Here is a 12,720-nt window from a genome sequence, read left to right as displayed (position 1 = left end):
TTCATTAAAAATGTATATACGCACACACATCTGACATCTGAGTGAATATATTCAGGTGAAAATATTCAGGTTTTTCACAGTTGCTTGAATAAAATAATCACATTGGGCTGGAGGGAGTTAAAATATCATATAAATAAATGATAAATAAATAATCATTAACTATAGTCCTAATTTTAAGAATAAAACACTGATTGTACTTCATGTGAGATTTGTGGAGATGTATCATTGTAACATTTAATTCTCAGCTGTACGACTACTACTGCTTAAATTTAATGACTCGTGCTAATTGTCTAAATTTTGCACTTTTTAAATTAGCATCGGCAACAATGTGAGTAGTATCTCACCTCTTAGTATTTCTGCTAAACTGTTGATCTCAGGTGTTCTGAATATTTCAACCAGATCCAACGCAGCACTGATTTCTTTTTTTTTTTTTGAGACACAGACAGCGACACGAAGCTCCCCGCAGACCACCCTCGCCTAAGGCCATGATTGATGCCTTTAGGTGCTCCGACAGGTGAACCTAATACACAGGAATGTTTCCATTCTTTTGATCTACCTGCCGCCTGCCAGTATTTTCTGAATCTGAGGAATTCGGCGTGTACTCGTACAAATGCAGCCTGATGTCAGGCTGGCAGAAGTGCCGTCTGTTGTGTTGTTTCAGGGCTCATGGATCTATGGCTCCTGCTGTGACCTGCCGATGTCATCTACTTGGGGGGTGAAATCAGACAAACATGGATGGTTTGATGCTGCTGAATGTGATTTATTCCAGAGCTGAAACTCCAAGGAAATGTCAGTCAAACATATATATTTAGAACTACGCAAAAAATAGCTGTTGTTTCAGAAATCACAAAGAAATGATAATCACTGGTTACAGCTGGTAGAATATATAGTGACAATATATTTTATGTTAAATTAAATACTGGAGTATTGGAAAACCAGTAGATTAATCAGGGTCATAAATAATGATGAGTTGCTGCCATCCTCGATCTCTCGACTCATTCATGCATGTCATCTAGTTTCATGTTCATACGTTTCATGCATACAGTGCATATTTCCCAAGTGTAGGATCAATAAATGAGGATCTTATCCTAAAAGCATTGAAATAACTTGTCCAGTCTAAGTTAAACATCACGTGATAATAGAAAATGTGTGTTTACACAGAGCTCCAAAGATTAGATTATACATATTAAAAGATCAGTTGATGCATCAGTCAATGATAATAGCTTTTTGAAAGCCCTTCCTCTTGCATTGCAGTTAAGTATATATTGTATTACAATTATTATTGTCAAGATTCTCAGTCATCCAGATCATGTTAATCGAAGTCTGATATGAGTCTGGCTTGATTGGTATTGGGATCTCATTTATAGGGAGTGTTTATCTGATACAGAGAGAAAAAATATACCCCTGTACACATTAACATTGTCCTAGAGCCAATCAGAGCCACGAGTCATAGGACTGCATCGCTGTTACTCTTCTGTCCATCAAGTTAAATCCAAATAACAAAGATGAAACAAAGGCAGCTACACTTATTGAGTTTCCTTGAAGATGTATCACCACTCATCCAAGTGGCTCCTTCAGTTCTCATCGCCCGCCCAGGTGGTCGACTGGTGAGAAACTCCCCACCAGTTCTCTGGCTAATCAAAGAAATTATTAACTTTATTCTCTCAACAAAAAAAGCACCTGCCAACCACCAACTCCACGTGAGCCGCAGCACCATTGTGAGTAAAGACGGATTAATTTGTTCTGTTGTTTGTTCTGTTTGAGTCAACACAAGCAGCAGGAAGCCTGCAGCATCCCACACTGACAACATCACAACATATCATTAAGCGATGTCTCTCTTTGCTCTTTCTTCTCAGCAGTAATTTAGGAGTTCATCTCACAGCAGCAGCAGCAGCAGCTTCAGATCTGAGCACCTGCCGAGCCGCAGCACGCAGCTATTTTCCCTTCAAGAGCTTCAGATGATTCGTCGTCATTAAACGGGAGCTGGTTTCCTGCCAGTCGTGGCAGCCGCTCCCAGTCAGAGGGAAAGACTCCTCCGCCGCCAAGCTGACCAATATACGCTCAGATTAGATGTGAGCTCTGCTAATGGCTCAGCGGCCGCCATTTAAACTTCACCACCCCCTTAACTACAAAAGCATCAATTTTCATGAAGCCCCTCAAATCCCCTGCAATTCCCTGAAACCCCTCAAACAGGGGAATAATTGAGCCTTGTACTTAGCCGGTCTTATCTCTGCAGGGTGTTGCTCTTATGAAGTGGCTATTTGCGCACAAACGCCAACACACAGACTGCACACACACACAGTTCCTCCTTCCTCCACCCTTTGCACTGTTAATTTCTTCTGTCATTCCTGCACACACACATACACACACACAGATAACACACACATCACCCTAGGGGGTCGTGCTTTCATCAGGTCATAAAGTGAAGACCAATGGGGGCTGTTTGTCATCATTAATCCAGATTAAATACAAATCTCCGGGTTTGACTCACTGACAGTTATTTAAGGCCACATCCCGTTATTCAGTGTAAGTCATCATCTGTTATCGGGACATCTTTAAAAAAAAAAAAAAAAAAAAATGTTATTTTTTATTGTTAAATCGGTTCTTTTCTGCCATTTCCTCTGAAGTTGATCTGACATTTTAAAACCTCTGAACCCGACCAACTGGACTGTACCTGCTGTCTCTCCGCGTTTTCTTCCATGTCTGCCTCATTGCCAGAAAACATTTTCCAAGAAAGCGACGTGCACAGTGTTTTTAGGAGACAGAGACACCTACTCTTCCAGTTCACGTATTTCCCAAATGAAGTGAATGACAAGGAGGATGTGGAGCACAGACCATGTGACGAGGATGTGCCATCTCCTTGGGTGTACCAATGGAAACAATCTGCCTCATGGATTCTTTATAAGCTTGTCGCATTGTAGTTCACAAAAAAAAGACAGAGGAATATGAATATTAAATGGCAGTTCTCCAAAAAAACACTTTCAGTCATCACAATAGATACTCATGATCTCTTTAGTTCAAGCAGAAAAGACACAAAGATACAAAATACTTGAGTATTTCCATTTTATGTTTATTCTCTTCGGCTATAGTTTCATTACTTCAGAGGGAGTGTAGGTACCATTATACTTTGAACATCACTAAATGTTGTGATAGATATAGAGTTTAGTTACAGATTAGAGGTTTACATGTGATTAATATATAAAATACTGATACGGATTAAACCAGCATGAGTAGATAAACTGGATCAAAATCAACCAGCTACAATGGCAAAGAGGTAAAATATATATTTACATGATCATATAAATACTTAAACTCATGCTTTAACTTTAATTCCTGCATTCAAAACCCAAAATGTATTTTATATGTCGCCTCTGACAGCTCAGGTCAGTGAGTGTGGAATGAGCCCTGTGACATTTTTACTGAGTTTGTAGCTTTTGTTCAAAAAAAGCTACAAAATTCACATTTGAAGAGTCTTGAAGAGAGTCTTGAAATCAGGGAAATGATACAGAGAAAAAGAGCCATTTGGTTTTGAGCAAATTTATCTCCACTGCGCTGAAACATAATCTGTTTACCACAGTGTGACCCCAGTCCAACCTTCTGCCCTAAAAACTTTATGGGCGGGAGAAGTCAGGTTGCCTTCCAGATCATGTACCTGTGTTTGTGACAGAAATATGATGTTTAACCCCCAGAAACCCCGCGTCCTCACATGGGGACATTAGGTTTTAGGTTTGTGGCAGCTTATTCTGCTTCATTTAAACTTTTATCCTCATAACTAGATACTAGTTGGTGTAAAAACATGATAGCTTATATTTCATTCTAGAGCCGATCACGTAACAAAAGTGGACATGGTACAAAACCTCATCAGATTTTACAGATTAAACTTGTTAATTGATGCTTATTAACTTTTCTAGTTTAATGTGACATACACGTTCTATCAATAGTAACAAGCTGTCCACACATGTGGACATTTTTTTCCCCCAAAACTTCTTCCTGTTCAAAGACAAGGCATATTTTTTGTAGTTCTTAGGTCCTACAAATCCCAAATAAAGAGAAATGGAGAAAATAAACATGCATAAAAGAAATAAACAAAAGCTCAGGTCTCATAAGATTAATTAATTTGTGCATTTATTTCTAATTATGTTTTGTTTATTGTTTATATTTGCAGTGGATCATTTTTTATATTGATCATTACCACAGTATTCCTACAACAGCTCTCAAGCATTTATATAAATCATATATTGTCACATACCCTGATTCACATTATGAGGCTCAAGGTAAAGCTGCACACGCAATGTGGAATTGTTGCACATGAACATAATTTGTTTAGATCAGAGATGAATGAGGAAAAACGTTTTCTTCTTAGTGCTTAGTCATTTCCTCCCGTCCTCTCTTCCTCATCCGGCCCGTAGCCTCGAGGGACGTACGCACTAAACACAACCCCAGTTCTCTCTGGTATCAAAGCCGCCTCCTTATTCCTCGTCATGTGTGGCCCACAAAAAATCCAAAGTCCTCCTCATCACGCATGCTGGAACATTGGTTCTGCATCACTGAGCCTCCGCAGAGAGATGGAGGGATGATGAACGGAGAGGAGAGGAGACAGAGGAGCAGGAGGAGATGTTCTGGATGGGTTCATTTGTGATCCCATGTTTTGTATTGTATTTTTAAAAAAAATCTGTCTATGTGAACATGATGCTTGGCTGCACACGTGGCTTCTGAAAACCTGTAAAATAGCTGCAGATACACTGTATAAAAAGCAACTTGTCAAAGCAACGTACGTTTACAAAAATACTGAGCTGTGATTCATGTAGGTCCTAATATTTAGTGTGTTTGCTATGTTTGCATCGATGTGATCAGCTTTATTCTTTCTCCCTGGCCTCCAGTCCAGGAGCGACCACGATGTTGGGTTAATTATTAATAGAGGAGGAAGAATGAATGAGAGTTTTAAAGTTTTATCTTTCACCCGGATAAATAACCAAAGGGTGGCCTAATTTTAGCAGGCACCCTGAGACAACATTTCCCACTCTTCTCCACCTTTTTTCATGCCCTTTTCCTGCTCTTAGGCCCCTCAGCTGACCCATTTCCACTTCTAATTTTCTTCACCACCCCTCTTAGGCTTCATCTTCTTTTTCAAGATCTTATCCCCTCAATTTCCTTCTGAATTCTGTTGTTGCCTTCTGTTTTCCTTCGCTATCCCCTCTGTTCTTCTTCCCTCTGACGAACCACTGAGAACACTAACACAGTCGCCTCAAGTCAAAACAAAACATGCGAAACGTCTCTGCCGTCGTCTGATCACCACTGATAGTCACAGCTGAAATGTCACGGGGAGCGTGCTGCTAACTCTGAGCAAGCCCATTCCTCCGCACTTGACTGTGAATAAAAAATTAAACTGGGCTGAGAGGATCAGCTCTGCTCACAGCTAAGTGCAAGTGCTGCCGTGTCAAGTTCTGGATCCGTTACGTCCAAGTGTTTTTACATAAATGAAGGTGTGCAAAATTAGACAGCTTACTGGAGACTGCAACGTTTGATAAGATAGTTTTATGTTCTTAAACATTTCCACATGATGAAGAATAGTCTTAAATCGTTTTAAAATAGAAAGTTTCAGTGAGTCTCACTGAGCTTCACATCATTTTACAGCACCAAGCCACTACTGGCAGCTGCTTAGCTTAGCTTAGGTTAGCTTAGCATAATAACAGATTACTGACATACAGCTGCATGGAGCATGAAAGTGGAGAAGTTGCCATCCAATATGTCCAATAAAACAAAGAAATGTCTCAGATGAGAGAGTTAAGGAGTCAAACATTTCCTCTGCATGTTCATATTTAGTCAACAATCTAGTGGGTATCGCCTATAAAATGTCACAATCTCTTAATATCCCAAATGGGAAAAAAAACTCCTTTGGATTGCTCAGACATATATTTCACTACAATAATCTAAGTGATTAATTGTGCACTGTATGAAGGTGAACAACAGAGTCTCCAGGCAGCTGGGACAGTCCTCTGCCCTCAAAAAGTATAAATGATGAGCTGCAGTCTGTGCAGACGATTTGGGCATGCTAAACGCATTGCAAGCACAGCCCTTGTGTTGCATCAGTTGAGAAATCATCTGCATTAAAGTCTTGAAACTTACATGTGACTATCACTTGAAATGATAGCCTGCGTGTTATTTTAGCGAGGAGCCTGAGCAGAACAAAGGGGGGAGGAAATAAGGAGGAGGAGGAGAGAGGAGGGTGATGGGATGAGAGGAGACATCCACCACGGCCCCTAAAGAGGAACAGGAGTACGTTGGGAAGAGAACGTGTGTGTATAAAACCCTACCCTGTAATGACGTTAATGACTCTAAGTAATACATTTTATGCGTGCACATGTGATTTCAAACACGTGAGTACCTACAGTATGCCAAGTTAATACTGTATTCATGTATGCAAATACAGTATGTGTGTGTTCACTGTGTGCACGGAGACCGGGGTAATGAATGGCCCTCAGTTTACCTCAGTTTTCCACAGCTCTGTGATTAACTCCCGCACTCATAGCTCAAATTAAAGATGCGGTTTCAACTTTAACCCTTGTGGAAGCAGCTCGGCACGGTACGACCCAGGGCCAGTGCAGCTGCTGCGGCCTGGCGATTAGAGGGCACTTCACTTCAGTCCAGAAGGAACCCGGTGTGGTGAAGCTGAGAGTAAACTCAGAGAAGGATGCAGCTGCAGAGGACCCCCAAACATCACCACAGCGGAGCTGCCTCTTCACACTGAGCTTCTGGTCTGTGCTGTTATGACCAGAGCAGCTATAAAATATGATGTGGTCAAAATACTATTTCAAAGACTTCCAAGACATGAAATAAACCTTTGTGGAATTAAATACAAGTCTTTTGAAGTATGCTGTAACAAAGTATGCTGAACTGGTGGGAAATGTGCAGTCAGACAAACATCTGTAATAAATTAAAACCAGCTTTACCCAAATATGACACGAGGCTGAGTGATTGTTTGTTTCTGTTTGTAAAACTCACAACAGGATTTGGTTTAAATCGGCTGGATGTCGCACTTGATCCTGACATAAGATTTCTGGCATTTTTTAGAGTTTGAGTTAAGGAACGTAATTATCAAAAGTTACAACTTTATTTGGTCAGATTTGCCAAAGTGATCAGTCATAACATTATGACCACCTTCCTAATACTGGGTAGATCTTCCTTGTGCCTCCAAAACAGTTATGACTCATCAGAAAACAGACATGGGTCTTCTGATGGTGTCCTGTGGTTTCTGACAAGAGGATGTTGTTAGTGGATGGCCTTTGGGTCCTTTGGGTGAAAGGTGGGGCCTCTATGGATCAGGCTTATTCTGGTGCATCTCACAGATACAGATACAGTTTGGGATCTAGTGAATTTAGAGGCCAGGTCAACACACTGAGCTGTTCTTCATGTTTTTTAAGGTGTTCCTAAACTGTTTGTGTGTGTCTGTGTCAGGCTGTGGCCATCACGGAGTGTCATGGCTATGGAGTGGGTGGGTGGGGAGGTCTGGTCTGTTTTAAGTTGGTGGTGCATACTGAAGTAACATCCACACAAATGTCAGGACCAAAAGTTTTCCAACCAAACACTGAATTGTCCCAAGATGATCAATGTTATTCACCTGTCAGTGGTTTTAAAGTTGTGCCTGATCTGAGCCCACTATTAACTAATGTAACAGATATTGGATATCCTTCTATATGTACATTGGCTTTTCTTAACACAATACATATACAGGTAAAAAGGGCCAACATTTCTTTAAAGAGTTTTTCTGTTTCAATGCTATACTGTTTGGGGCACTATGATGTCAGTTTTCACCCCCACAATCACTAATGAATGTCGACTGTCATAACTGCCCCAGCTGCTCAGTTAAGACAGCCCACATGACCCATTCACACTGAACAACTGAAGCAATGTTTATTTATATGGTCTAAGAGCACAAGGGGGTTTACAACACAATGAAGAAGATATTTCTACATAAAAAATCCACTAAACTTCTTCCAGGAAACTTTGCACTTTGCCAGCCGCAACTTGTACATAACTTTGAATCTTAAAATGTTTGATGGGCTTCCCAGAAATAATGTAACACTGCATCAGGAACAAGCTCAGTTCTCCTGAATGTGCCTGAAACAAGCAGCTGTGGTTCAGCGGCTTAACCTTACCACTTCCTGTGGTCTATTTCCGGCCCGTTGCCTCCCTCAAACCTCAGCGTCTTATTTCAGGCACCTGTGTTCATTTGTGATGCATCATAGGAATAGGAATAACCACTTCCATGTTTTAAATGTTTGGATTAAAAATGATGTGGCTTCTTATTTTTACATAATGATGTTTGTATGCTGTATCTTACAAAGACTTTAAAAAGACCATTTGTTTCATATCCCCCAGAGTATCATCTGTACGTCTTCTGCAGCGTCTCCCATCCATGACTTCGTCTCCTCACCCTTCATCCTAAAAGTTCAGCACAGCAGCAGCCATTAAATATTCAACACCTGACTTTTACTATGTTCTCAGTGCAACAAAATCCTTTTCCCTCAGCACATGAATATGCAAGAAGACTCTGTGACTGTGTGAGCAATATGAAAGCAGACCAGGACACGATTACACTGCTGGCTGAAAGCCGCTGTTGTGTAGCCTTACATCACATCATCTCCTGGTGCAGAAAGGCACACTGGAACACTAACCCATTAGGCTACAATCTCAGCTGTTTTTTTTTTTTTGTTTTTTTTCTGTGTCACGGCTTTCTTTTCTGTGTCATTGCAGCTGGAATACGTACTGTGCTCCCCAGATTGGTGAGTCTTTTGCTTTGGGCCTATAGGTGTTCATCTATGTGTCAGTGCTGTTGCTGCAGGACTCTGAAGACGTCCAACGCTCTGCAACAGAGACTGGATTTTCCAAACAGCTCCTCTATGTGGGTTAAGAAGCAATGACCACTAGCAGTCTTTTTCCATTTCTATTTCAACATCTGCTGTTGGCCTTATGTCCAATATGCACAATGCAATCCCACAGAGCAAGCAGAGACACCCTCAAATATTTCACTTTTAATCTTTACACAGCTTTATTTTAACCCACACGTCTACGACCATTTATATCTGCTTTAAATAGTTAATCTGCATTGCTCAGCAGGGGGTGAAGTAAAGACTCGGTGGGGATTTATTTAGGGAACAGGGGCTTGGAGCTGAACGCTAACATTAGCATGCTTGTATGCACCCGCTGACAGTGCCAACGTGCACATTACAAGCATGTTTCATATTATTTATTTAATTGTTTGTTTGTTTGTGAGGGACACGTACAGAAAAAGGGGCATTGACAGTAGCAGAGGTAGTGCAGCTGAAACAAATTTCAAACCCCGAAAAAAAACCCAATACAAAACAATTTTTAAACATATTTACCATAAACTTGTATATGCAAGAAATGAACAGTTGATGTTGTGGTTGCAGTTCTGCTTTGACTTAAACTCAGATAATTGCTGCTGTAGAGTGGTTTGGTTAATAGTGGTTTCCAGAGGGTTGGAAATGCATATTGTGCAAAAGTAGTGTTGCAGCATCTAATTGTGGAGTTGGTGAGAGAGACTTAAAAGTAAGCATATGTGTGGAGTGTCTGAGTACATTTTCATTTCATTTTAAATCACAGTGGTTTATTAGTGAATAATGTTGATAGCTTGACTATTGAAACTATTGAATAAAATAAATAAATAAAAAAACAACAACAGGAGGACAGCAAAAAAGAGACTTGAAACGCAGATAATTTACAGGGAAAAAAACTCGACAGAGCAGAAACACAGGTGAAACTAATGAGGGTGTAGCATACAAGGAGGAACTAATCAAACAATCAAAACAAGCAGAAACACGGGAAGTAAAATAAGACAAAACACATCAAGGATGAGGCTTACAAAATAAAAACAGGAAACACAAGAAAAAGCAAACAGTGTAAAAAAAGAGTGTTTTTTCTTCATTTATTATGTTGGACAGTGTAGAGAAAACAAGGAGGAGTATGGTGTAACAACAAACTGATTTTGAATCATTGAAGTGTGAGTCAGCTTTCAGGATGCTCCAAACCACTAATGTTTAACTATGTGGTTTGTCTTGTGAACCAAGAATGATTGTATTTTATTTTGTTTCTGTTCATCCAGTTGTTGTTGAGGTATTTTAGTCTGGATCAGTTTGATTGGACAGACCCACAGACCTGCAGCTAGCCTAGCTAAAAACACACAAACCGTGCGGTCTGACGTACTTGAGTACGGTGATTAATGCTTTTTATCTCTGACATCCACACAGTGAAAACACTATACTGAATGGTGTGAAAAGCCCAGTCAATAAGTTTACCATACCACAGAGCCTCATGATCGATATCTTGACTAATGGTGCTTTGCAGACATCAGCCATAATTCTCTGCACCACGACCGTCCAACGAGCTCCATTAGGACAAAGATGGTGATGAACAGCAATGACACAGAAACGCACTGAAGAATCTAAAGGTCATTTACAAACACTGAACAAACAAAGCTGCTCAACAGCATCATAAATCTGCACTGCTATGTCACTTGCTCAAAGTATAGCACAGCGCTCATCTCTGTGAGTGTTACTCATCCGTACATTCAGCCAGTGTTTGTCAGAGTGTATATACATCACTGTTACACACACACGTTTGTCTGACCTGTAGGCTCCCACTGGCCTACTTGAGTCAGGAAATCTGTGTTCTTGCTCGAAGCTGAATTTAATTAAATATGTTGAATGTAAAATGTTGCCACCAAGCATATAGCAGCAAGCTCAATGCTCAGTGCTACCAATAAATGTTTAAATGAACTAAAAACTGTACATAGGCTACAGTATTTATCACCTCTTACCCAACAAGCTGGAACCAAGACTCCTTTTGCTTTCTGCTTAGTATTAATCAGCAAATGTTTAAATGCTAACACATAAAAGTCACAATCTTTCACTGATGAGATACCACAATGGCCACCAAGCTTAGAATCCACTTACTTACATGGATTACAGTTTGTCTATAGTTTGATTCATGTACACATGCTGGATTCAGTTACTGCTAAGATGATCGCTAAAACAGATATCAATGCATAAAGTTGAACTGTCATCAGAGATTGCTACTGCAAACTGAATATTTTGTGTCTGACTTTTATTACGAAGTAGTCACTGAAAAGAAAAAATTTATTTGTCTATGCACTTACTTCAAACTGTGTGCATCTCAGCCAGGTAACCAGCTCCTTTCACTGTGCCCTGTTGTTCACAGATTTATGCCCTGTGCTGAATGTCAGACCACGGTTGCTCTCAGAATAATGGGAAAAGGCCCGGTATTGCCTGACTTCATTATTAAAACAAAAGTACTTGTTTTTTGCTGCCCCTAGAATTCTGTAAACTGAGTATAGACCCCTTCAAGGTTTGTAAACAATGTGGCATTTTTTGAGGGGCGGGGCTTACCTGGATGCAACGCATCTCAAACACTAGCCTGTAAACGGTGGTTAGCATATTTCAATGGACTGTTTGGGCAAGAATGGATGAGGAAAACATATATTTTAGAGAATATACTAATACACTCACGAGGCCATGAGTGTTATTTTAAAAAGTTGACTTTGACTGATGGGACTACATTCACCAACCCTTACTCTCACTGACTGGATGGACAATTTGGAGGGGGACACAAAGGGACAAAGTCTGGTCTGTCTTTACCAAGTGAAGCCTCTCCAACAAAGATATTATAAGAAGTACGTGGAAAGGCTGTGGAGAGTAACGTAGTAAATGCAACTTCTGCTTGGACCCCCCTGAAACTAGCAACTAACGTTGCATTAGCTCGCAGTTAGCATTAGCATTAACGTGAAACAAGAATCCCCCAAATAATGATTAACCTAATTAAAATTTGTACTGCCAGACATTTACATGTGCCTAATTAATAAACACACCATTTACATGAAAGGAAAATTGAGCCAATAACAATGTCTTGAATGGACATGCACAAGGCTTGCAATAGAAGAATCTAACTGACTTTTGTTCATATGAACAAAGAGGGGCTATCCTTATTAATTAAAGCCTTTCCAACAAAGATATTACACGAAGTAAGTTGAAACACTGTGGAGGGTAACGTAGCAAATGAAACTTCTGCTTGGACATCCGGAAACACGTCGTGTTAACGTTAAATGTATTTTAGTGACGATTTATTCTAACCCATAACGTTACCAGGCTGAAACTGATGATGTATTACATAATATTACCTGATATGAAGTATGTGCATTGTTGATTGACTCCTTTCTTTTAATCGCCAAAGCCAAACCAAAGTGGTCTACGACTGGCAGTGGTCAGTATGTGATAAAACTTCAAATTGGTGTTTGCAATTTTTTAGCACCAAAAAATACAGCAAGATCACATTTTGATCAGTTTTCATCCTCATTTTGTGCAGAACAGACGCTAAACAAGCAAAAAAAAAAAAAAATAGTACCTCGAGGCTTCAATAAAGAACAGGCACGTTAGATAAAAACTGTTGACAGGTGTTTTTGTTTATTTTTCAGGACAACAAGGGAGGAAGGGTAGAGGAGAACGAATTACATTTAAAATCCTTTGTGGGGTCAGTGATTCTCTCTATACATCACTTCAAACTGAAATATAAATATTTAACGCTCACCTACCCTAAGATGCAGCATGCTGCTGCTGTGTGTGTGTGTGTCTGTGTGTGTGTGAGAGACAGACAAGGACAGAGTCTTGTGTGCTTGAACGCCTTTGG

Source organism: Mugil cephalus, chromosome 4 (assembly GCF_022458985.1).
Source record: "Mugil cephalus isolate CIBA_MC_2020 chromosome 4, CIBA_Mcephalus_1.1, whole genome shotgun sequence".
Taxonomy (NCBI): domain Eukaryota; kingdom Metazoa; phylum Chordata; class Actinopteri; order Mugiliformes; family Mugilidae; genus Mugil; species Mugil cephalus.
The sequence above is the reverse complement of the archived record's forward strand: the minus strand, read 5'-3'. Positions refer to the sequence as shown.